The following is a 10082-nucleotide window of genomic DNA, read 5'->3' as shown; positions in this document are numbered from 1 at the left end:
TCTTTGCCTCTAAATTTTCGAAAATGTTACGATAATCGATAATATGCGACGTGCGACGCTGAAATTTCGAACGTAATCCATTTTATTAAACTGACTCCTTCAATTCACGGTTACAACGGTTTAAAAACACTACTTATCTCTCAATCATTCAATCACAATTATCTTAATCTTCCGGAATTAACGACAACGAAAGCGTTTTACATTCAATTGTAATCATTATAGGTTCTGCCTCTTTGTTCTTTATCTATATACATGTCGCTCGTTGCTGGCAAGATTGAGCATAGCCAATGTCGCGTGAACTTATGCGGTAGATTACAGACACGCCTCCCGCCGTCGTCTATCGCGTGATAGCGACATCGCAATCGCCGCCGTTGTCGTAATCGCCTAATTAAACGGTCTATCCTATGCCTCCACAGTTTATTATGCACACGTTGACTAGTAATACACGGTTTGGCATCGTTAATCGTATTGTTATCTACGATTGCATTAATTCAGTGGCGTAGAAACGCGGCGCGCTCGCTTGCGTCAACCACCACATTCGCTAATTATTACGATATAAGTGTAAATATCAATAGAAATCTTTTTTTTTTCCTCGACGAACAGCATCTACATTTTTATCGGGCACGTAGCGAATCTTCTGAGCCTGTCACTGTTTTAAATAATTAAATAGCAAGTTTGTAAAAAGTTCATCTCGAAAGAATCAAATTTCTGTAGCTGACAGTATATCGGATAGATGACTTGTTAACACAATTTGGACTTCGGCGTTAATGAGGACACGTGCGGTGCTTGGAATATTGCTTGTTTGGAGATTACCAACGACACTCGTAACACGCAGCATTTGCTTCACGTATGAACTTATGGAAGCATTCGTCTCCCGGAACTATTAAATTCCCCTTCGCGTGGATCTAAAAATAGTGCGCCCGACGTCGAACTATAATACACAGCCGCGTTAACCGCGTCAAACTGCACTCTTACATTCTATTATCGACGTCTCGCCGCAAAGCAAATCTCAATATATCAAAAAAAAACATCTGTCAATACTTTGATATAGTACGCAATAACGTCATGGTTCATCTGCAGATGAAAAACGAAGTGGATTTCAATCAGCTATTTACCGTTTAACTAATGAATATTGACTTTTGAGCGATATAATTAGATTAATAATCATTATTCTCTGATTGAGTTTGTGATAATAATTAATTCTAGAGATGCGCAAACCATTCGAATGCAAATTGAATTTTAAATACAAATCACATTGGCAATTTCATAAAATCACATTTAAAATGACTTTATAACGCGAATAATATCTCTTCTTACAGTATAGAATTCTTTTATTATTGTTAACATTAATATTCTACTTAAGAATAATTACATTATTAATTAAAAGTAATATCTCGATAATTCAATTCGATTCGGACTAAGAAGATCTTGGTTTACACATCTCCAATTGGTCCCCCATAGAAATCTCTACAGTAATAATATCGTACGTTGTTTTTTCATCCTATGAAAAAAAGTAAATATAATATTTTCGCTCTCAAAAATTTCGCTAGACGCTCGCACGCAGTGTTCGCGTTACGGAATTTCTACGCCACTGAGCGTATTTGATACTGGCTGGCACTTTGGTACAGAAACGCGCGAGAGAGAGAGAGAGAGAGACTCTCGCGCTCATCCGCGATCGAACCGCAACGATCCGATCAATGCGTGACGTAGACGAGATCGCTGCCGCGGAAGATCGCCTCGATCATGGACTTCCGGTTGAACTGGCCGCCCCGGGACTCCATCGCCGCCACCAGCCGCTGGTATCGGCTCCAGGCGGTCACCGACGCCACTTCCTTTTCCGGCCGGTCCTTAATCTTCTCGTACACGTCGCCGCCGCTGTCGACCGCAGCCTCGGAAGTCTGGCACGCAGCCTCCGCATCCGGTATCATCTACGGAGTTGCGATCGGATGATTCGATACTGTCATTGAAATTCTCCGTGGCCGACGGCGCGAGGAAATTATCGCCCGCGCGCGTCGATTTATTATTATTATTATTATAATTCCGGGAAATTCCCGGAGCGAGAAGTCGGGGGAGGTTGCTGAATTTTTTTTATTATGATTGTTCTTTTTGTAGCCTGCAACTGTGAACGGCTATCTTGTGTAAAATGCGAATGGCTGCAAATTCAGAAAAAAGCAGCAAGTGTTGTAAAATTCTTTTGTATGATTGGTTTATGGATTTAGATCCGACAGGAACTAAGGGCAAGAACCAATCGTGTTGAAGAGTTTTACAACAGTTGCAGAGCTGCTTTTTCTGCTGAACGCCGTCACTGTCCGCGAAGTTAAGTCAGAAATTGTACGCCATTACCGTCAAACGAAAGTCAGAAACAATCAATTTGTAAAATTACGTTAAGGAATTGGAATCAACACCGGGCATCTTAATTTCGAAATCGATAATTTAACAGGATTCCTTTGCCGTGCGTTTATTTCGGACGGCGTCCGCTTTGATTGTCAATCGGATTGGCGATCGAGCGGAAGGAAGTTCCAGAGGGTTTTACACGAGAGGGAAGGCGAGCGATGACCAATGTTTGTTGAACGCATCGTAGACATGTGTAACGCTACCCTAAACCCCCCCGTGTCTGAAATCAATACTCGAACGGCATTACACCGTTACTAAGGATGCCCATCCCCCATCGCCAGATTTCGCGTCACCCCTGCGCCACTTTAACAACTTGCGAGTTCAACGGGAGAACCGTGCCAACTTGATGATACTCGCGGTTTATATAAATCGCGATCGTCACTTTTCCTTATTATTACACGCGTGATCATTTACCCAACTTGCAATTGTCTCATCCGATTTTACAGCGTCAATTACCAACCGTTTACAGCAACCAATAACCGTGCGAATAATTGCGCGGCGGCAATATTTACGATCGTCGCCGTTAATGAGCAAATGCGGTTTATAATGAGTCAACGAGGATAATAATTGACAAAATTACACCCCCTCCCCCTCGTTTGTTCGCGCGTAAAATCGAATATAATTCATGCGAGCGGCAAAATCACTTTACTCGTTCCATCCAAACCCCGATATCTCGATAATCAATCGGCGAAGCGGTTGGAGATCTATTATCCGTTATTACCACCCGTATAAACCCGTTACCTAATTACCGTCCCGTTAGTTAATTAACGGAGAGAATCAAATATTCCCCTTGCGTGCCTTTGCACCTCGCGTACGGGCCTACGGTATCGCGTTTCCCTTCGCTGCTCACCTTCGGGGTTCGGTTTCTTCTTCGCTGGTTCCTTTCGCGTGAGCCCACGGGTCAAGGTCGCCCGAGCTTCCGTTCTTCCGGTGCAAAAAATCTGCGTCCGGTACCCGGATTTATCCAGCAAGTCCAGCGGTAGACCTGGCCAGCGTGCGGTCCAACAGTTACTGAGGAAGCCCCGACCAACGTGGCGTCGACCATCAGCTGGTTCCCCGCGATGACTTTTCCCCCCTCTGGTAGTGCCCAGAACCTACATGTGGCTACCATATGGAAGGGGACGGGGGCAGGGGGAGGGGTGAAGGAACAACGCTGGGTGGTGGAGGGGTCTTCATTTCTTTTGTTCTCTCACCCTGGTCGGGCGACTCCAAGGCGACTCCCGGCGGGGGGAAGAGGAGACTTTCGTTTCCGATTTTCCGCGGCCGCCAATTTGCGATGTCGCGGATTTCGCTCGGGAGCGAAACCACCGCGGGTCCCGGCCGACTGCCTACGTCCAATCGATGCGCACGCGAGTTTACGAGCCGTTTTTATTTGCGCCGGTAATTATTATAGCCGCGATTGATGCTCCTCGCGGGCGCTGTCACGTTTCACCGGCGAGCTTTATTATTATTGCGCTCGATTGTGTAACTATTCATACGGAAATTGTTTTCCCGACGACAGTTTCCCGTAAAATGAACAGACAAATGGACTTTTATTTCTCTTCATCGTTATTGTCCGCAATAAAATTAATTTAACCCGATGTTGGCTGCCGTAGCGTTGCATCAGCGACCGTGTGCAACTAACGTAAAACTTGAAAACTTTTTATCCCTCTTGCTAGTTAACATAACCTGCGTAATTTCCGCGTGAATGCAAGACTATTGTTTTATACCCTCTTGTTATATCTTCAACTTTAAGTTATATTTTAGATTGCAATATAGAATTAACACACGTGTGTATAACGATGAGGAATGCTTTAGTACATTACAAAGGTCGAAATAATTAAAGAATACAAAAAAAATATATTAAAAATAATCAATATATGTCACGAAGAATAAATGAATAAAAATGGTAGCCCGTTAGCATCTCAGCTGTCTCTGATGGAATTAATCTTTCTCGTCGCCCGACGCGAGGATACGGGCGGCCTTAGGAAAGCCAAAACAAACATCGTCTAAATCTAATTTACTATACGGAGATGCTTTGGAAATATCAACATCAAAGACGAATTGTGACAATAATAGGCGCGGGTGGGCAGACAGGGCAGTCGCCTTAAGTGACGCGTATTGAATTCGAGATGTCTGCATTCCCGAGCGTCAAAGACGAAAGACGCCAGGGCCACCGTGGCGAGCACGGCCACACTATAGGGGCCACGCTGGCGATCCATTGTGCCAGCGTCGAGGGAATCGAGTAAATTGGCTGAATTGGCCCGTCCGTGAACCGGCACAGCCGCACCATCAGCATACGCGCAGATGCAGATGCGCGATAGATCCGGCGTTGCGTAACCCGCAGGCCGTCTTCTCCTTCGTCCAAAAACTTGGATTTTTCGAACGGCACTCGCAAAGCGAGAAATCAAAGCTTATCTAACAAAAGATCCTCGATTAAAAAGCTAAATATAAACCCTCGATATGTATATTTTCTTTTGCTGTCCAAATTTACTTTGAAAGGGTAAAATTAAGTTCTGAAAATTGGTTCAATTATTTTTATATTTTTGTTTTGTTATTAATCCACAAAAAGAAATCAAACAAAATCTTCTAGAAAAAACTTATTCCTTTTAATTAGATTTATCGATTAAAAACCTATCAATTGTTTAAAAAATTATAAAATGTTTAAAGTTGATTTTATCTGAGGTAAACTGAAATGCGAGCAACAAAAGTTTATTTATCAAAATTCATATCACTATCATTCTCTATGCATTGCTAAAGTTAAATAATTTTTTGAACTTTCGAGTTCAAGAAAACCTTTCCTCGTAGTATCACGTTTCCAATTTCAAATTTTCTTAATAGAGTAAAAAAAACAACTAATAATATCAATACATAAAAATATTAATAAATCCTAATTTTCATTGAAGAAATAAAATTATGAGAAGAAATAAAATTATTTATACGTCTTGCATAATAAAACTAACGTGACAATTTAATGGGACTTGTATGATAAAATTTATTAGTGACAACTTGGAGTTTGTTTGAAGCAAAAAATGTCTTAGAAAGTAGAGGAAAAAGACTCGTGGATCACCGCGCAGATGGTAGCAGCATGCCGTGCATCAAGAAGATGGAAGATATTAAAAAAAGTTCGTAATAAACGGCCGTTGTTTTGTGCATCCATCTGCTGATGAAAAAGATACCGACACTGGTCCAATAGTACCTACAATTAGAAATGAGATAAAATTTAATATATACTTAAAAATCCAAATCCAACCCAATAATTATGATTTATTTTCGATGATTCGAGTATATTTATAAAAAAAAGTAATATTTCATATATTTTGGTCACGAAATAATTTATACTGACTAGTTATTTTCAAATTTCAGAATAAGTATCTGCGAAAATTTGAAATACACTCACAAGTAGTTTCAATCGTAAAGAATCAAATCTTTTAAGCAGTATTTAAATAATAAAAATGAAATTGTTGATAAATAATGTTTTTACTAGAAATAGAATAAAATTTTTAATCAAACATTTATTTAATTTAATTTTAATTGAAAACAGTGTTTTTATTATTTTTCTACTTGTAAGATACTTAATTCCATTGTCACCTACACGATCATTGTTCAGTGAACTGTGCGTTAAATTTTACAAATGACAAAATTGAAACAATGTACAAATCAGAATTTTTTAATGCCAAATAAAAACAAATCAAGTTTCTTTATTCAAATCCGAATTAAACTAAAGTGACAAATTTTAGCCAAATCAAATCGAGCCAATGTAACGTAACTTTTAATTAACAACATAATTAAATAAAATTTTAATTTTTATAGATAATAAAATCAATTTTTACATAAATTTTATTTAAATAGTATTGATTATATAATATAAAATGATTTTAAATATGATTTTGTAAGATTTTGTCAATGTACGTAATTCGCATTCGAACCTTTCGAATGTTTGAAATTTCGAATAGTTCTGCGATTCAAATCTTGCGAATCGAATGTTTCGACTGGCCCTACTTGAATTCTCAAAAAGACATCGCGAAAGAATTATACATATAAACGCTCAATTTATTTCGCCCGATCGAATCGAGCGTCGAATTGATACCTCGGCGTAGAAAATTGATCTCTCACGAAATCCGCCAGATGCGGACCTAATGGCCAATCGGCGTTCATTGTCTCGCCGCGTGCGCGCCGAGGGCGCGTGCACCTATAAAGGAGGTACAACCACCACTTTTACAGCTGCCGGAAGTATACATCTGCTAACGCAGAATCTACTAACCGTGCGGAGGAGATCGGGCCGGGCCCTCGCCGCTGCATTACACCTTGAACGTATTGCACTCGCATTTTAATTCCGTATAATCGTGAAGAATTGTGCCGTCGACGAGGCTAATGAACCCCGTCCCGTCTACGCTGAGACTAATAATCAGGACGGTTAATTAAAATTGGAGAAAAGCCGGACGGGATGAGATAGAGACCCTTACACGTGGCGGGTTTGCGGACAGACGGCAGGGCCCACCTTTATTTTCGAAAAATAGAGGCAGCTGCCCGGAAGAAACGATTGCGGCTCGGCGTGGCTCGTGCTGAACACCTTTCGTTTCTAAATCGAGGGCTTGCGGCACGATATTGATGAAGATCCGTCGCTAAACATAAAAATTGTTGTACATATGCAGATTAATTGCCACGCGAGGAAAACTGTAAGCTGTCGCTCTCTCGTCAATCATTAATTAAGCAATTAAATCAACGTTATCAAATTGATAGTAACAAATTCAACGTGAGGAGAAGAAAAACAATTTGATAACTATCGGACTTTCAATTGTATTAAAAAGATCAATTTATTATTACAATATACAGATTTTATAAAGCTTTTATATATTATTACGTATGCAACTTTAGGGTTATCATTTATAGTTGATCAATACATAATCCGCAAATTGAACGCGATTGTTAGTCCTCGATAAACAGCAACGTAAATTACCGCATCTTCATGCATGAGTTTACCCTTCAGATTTGCAGATCGTATTCAGAAAGGATGCCAAAAGGAAGCGTGCGACGCATCTGTCTCTCTTGAAATTATCTGCGCCATCAATGAGTGAGAGCGCAGCCTTGTCACGTTCCTTATTAAAATCAAGTTTCACGGACGGAAAAATCGCGACGTATACGTGCGTGCGGCACGCATATGGCAATTTGCTTTAAAAGTCGCTTCGTTAACTACTGCTCGCAACGAATGCGTTTGCGCGCATAACTCACCTCTTAACTCGCCGCTATAAACGAAACTCGCAGGTGTCTTCGATGTGAAAAAGTTATCTTACCAGTTGATAATGAATAAATTCTCTGCTTCGCCTGTGTTTTCTTCGCGAATTATCCTCTCTTTATCGAGGTCGCGCCGCCGTTAAAAAGAAGCAAGGCAGTATAAAAAGACAGGAGAGGCAAAAATAGGCAGAGGAGAGAAGAAATTTAATGATATTGTGAGGAAGGGATAATATTACCCTCGCCAAAATAAATAAAAGGGAAGAAGGATACGCGCCGTAAATGAATTATCGAAGAATTCATTGCTTTTCATTAACGTTGCAGCGTAATAGATTTTAATAGAATTCGCGCGATTGAGTTGTTAACACTTAATTATCCATTTTAAATGCAATAAAAGAACGCTTAAATAAGCGTTTATTAATATCTGTGCAGTTTTATTCGGTCTTTATTCTCGAACCTATTTAAGGTAGCTATTCCAATTATTGCCAGTGTCTCAAATACTGTCGACTTTTGTCAATTATAGTATTATAATTATAAGTATGAGAGGGTTATGTATTAAAAAATGTTTTAATATTAAATGAGACTCGTACAGACATAGAGGTGAGTACGGTAATGGGAAGGAGAAGGAGGGAGCCGTATTTAAAATATTAAATGGTAATAGATTCAATATCTTATATTTTCAATTAGTTCTTTCATTAAAAAGATATGAGAATATTATATATTAAAAATGTTTTCGTATTAAACTAAGACTATGCGCGGCTGAAAAAGAGAAGTAATATTAAATACGTGCAGTAATAATCGGTAATCGGAAAGGGAGGATGAACAGTATTTGGAACATTAATCAGTAGAACTGGCAATAACAAATACTTTATATTTTTATTTCTCGGATTATATTTAAATATTATTAATTTAATGTTTTCGAGCTTGTCGGTTTTACTTTGTTTACAGTCTTGAACATTGATATTTAGAAAAAGAATATTAATTATACATTTGAAAAACTACTATGTGCTCAAAATGGCAGCAATTAGAAAAATTACTTTATCGTTTCTACGAAAGATTTTACTTCCAAACTATTTAATTATTTAATAGCGTTATGTGACGGGGGTACACGACAGTATCGACACGTCGATTTTCTTCCAATCAATATAATCCGCGGAATGCAGCGATCAACGGCCGCCACCCGGGCGCAACGTCCTCTCAACCCTTTTTTCGTATTCTCACCCCCGCAGCTGACGAGCTGACGAGCTGACGGGATACCACCTGACGGTTACCACCCGGGACAGCTGTTCTTTCCCCTTCGCGAGGCTCGCGTACATCATCTCCTTCCATCGTCTTCTCTCGCGCTGGCCCAATGCGTCCAAAAAACGATTTCATATAGTAAAAAAAAAAGTCAAAAAACCGCATGCTTCGTCTCGAACAGCAGGATGTTCCACCGTGGGGACGAAAGGGGAGTAATCTTGAGCGGTGAACACACATTCAATACTTATTACAACTGTAATATGAAACTGACATTCGAAAATTTCTTTTTCAGAAACAAACTGGCATCTTCATTCGGCAGGATAATTAAATTACTCGACAACATCCCTTGACGACATATTCGTCAGTACAGCTGCTCTCAAAATCAAAATTAGTGAAATCTTACTGATTTTAAAGCTATAGTTAAATCTGTATTAATCAGTGGTACATGCATTATCTTTCACTGCACGCAAGAAACGGTTTGGTATAGAGAATCTAAAAATTTAGCGTGTGTAAGCACAGATTTCAAAATTAATTTTGTTAGATCATCAAAGTAAGATACTCAAGCTAATTGCTAGAATGTCAAAATTATTTTTGTATCATTGTTCATCACGCTTAAACTTCCTCCAGTCACTTTAATGGTCCAACGAAATTATTCTCAGTCTATAGCTAAATTCTTGGACTTCAACAACACCATATTCTTTCCGCGCGATGATCACAAGTGATTAATACACTGATTCCAATTTAGAGAGAACCATCTACCCATCGTGTCTCTTCGGGCGCCAAGTCTTTCGATCTCCCTCCGAACACATCCAGCAGCGATCCTAGAATCGCGAGGCAGCCAGGAGGTCGGCGGACGCGTTTCGTGGGCTGCAAAGACGGTAAGAAAGGAAGCACATAGATTCCTCCTGGTAACAGCAGTCGGCGCGCTGCCGCCCCGGCTTATTTTCGCTGGACGCGAACGTCGAAGACAACAAAAGTACCTCGACGGAGCAGATGCATGGCATGTGCTACGAACCGACACCAGATGCCCCATTGGCGTAGAGGGATCCCTCCTCGACGGACGACCCCGATAAAGGTGCACGGCGCGACGCGCGCGCGATTCCTTTCAAGCTAGTCGCGTGCCGGATCCACAACCGTTTTCTTCGTTCGCGTATGTTCCCTTCCACAAGTCCCCGTCACATATCATAATCGCGGGCCGTTGGTACGTTGGGAACGTCCGATGGGCGCCTAAACAACTT

Source organism: Monomorium pharaonis, chromosome 9, assembly GCF_013373865.1.
Source record: "Monomorium pharaonis isolate MP-MQ-018 chromosome 9, ASM1337386v2, whole genome shotgun sequence".
Classification (NCBI taxonomy): Eukaryota; Metazoa; Arthropoda; class Insecta; order Hymenoptera; family Formicidae; genus Monomorium; species Monomorium pharaonis.
The sequence above is the reverse complement of the archived record's forward strand: the minus strand, read 5'-3'. Positions refer to the sequence as shown.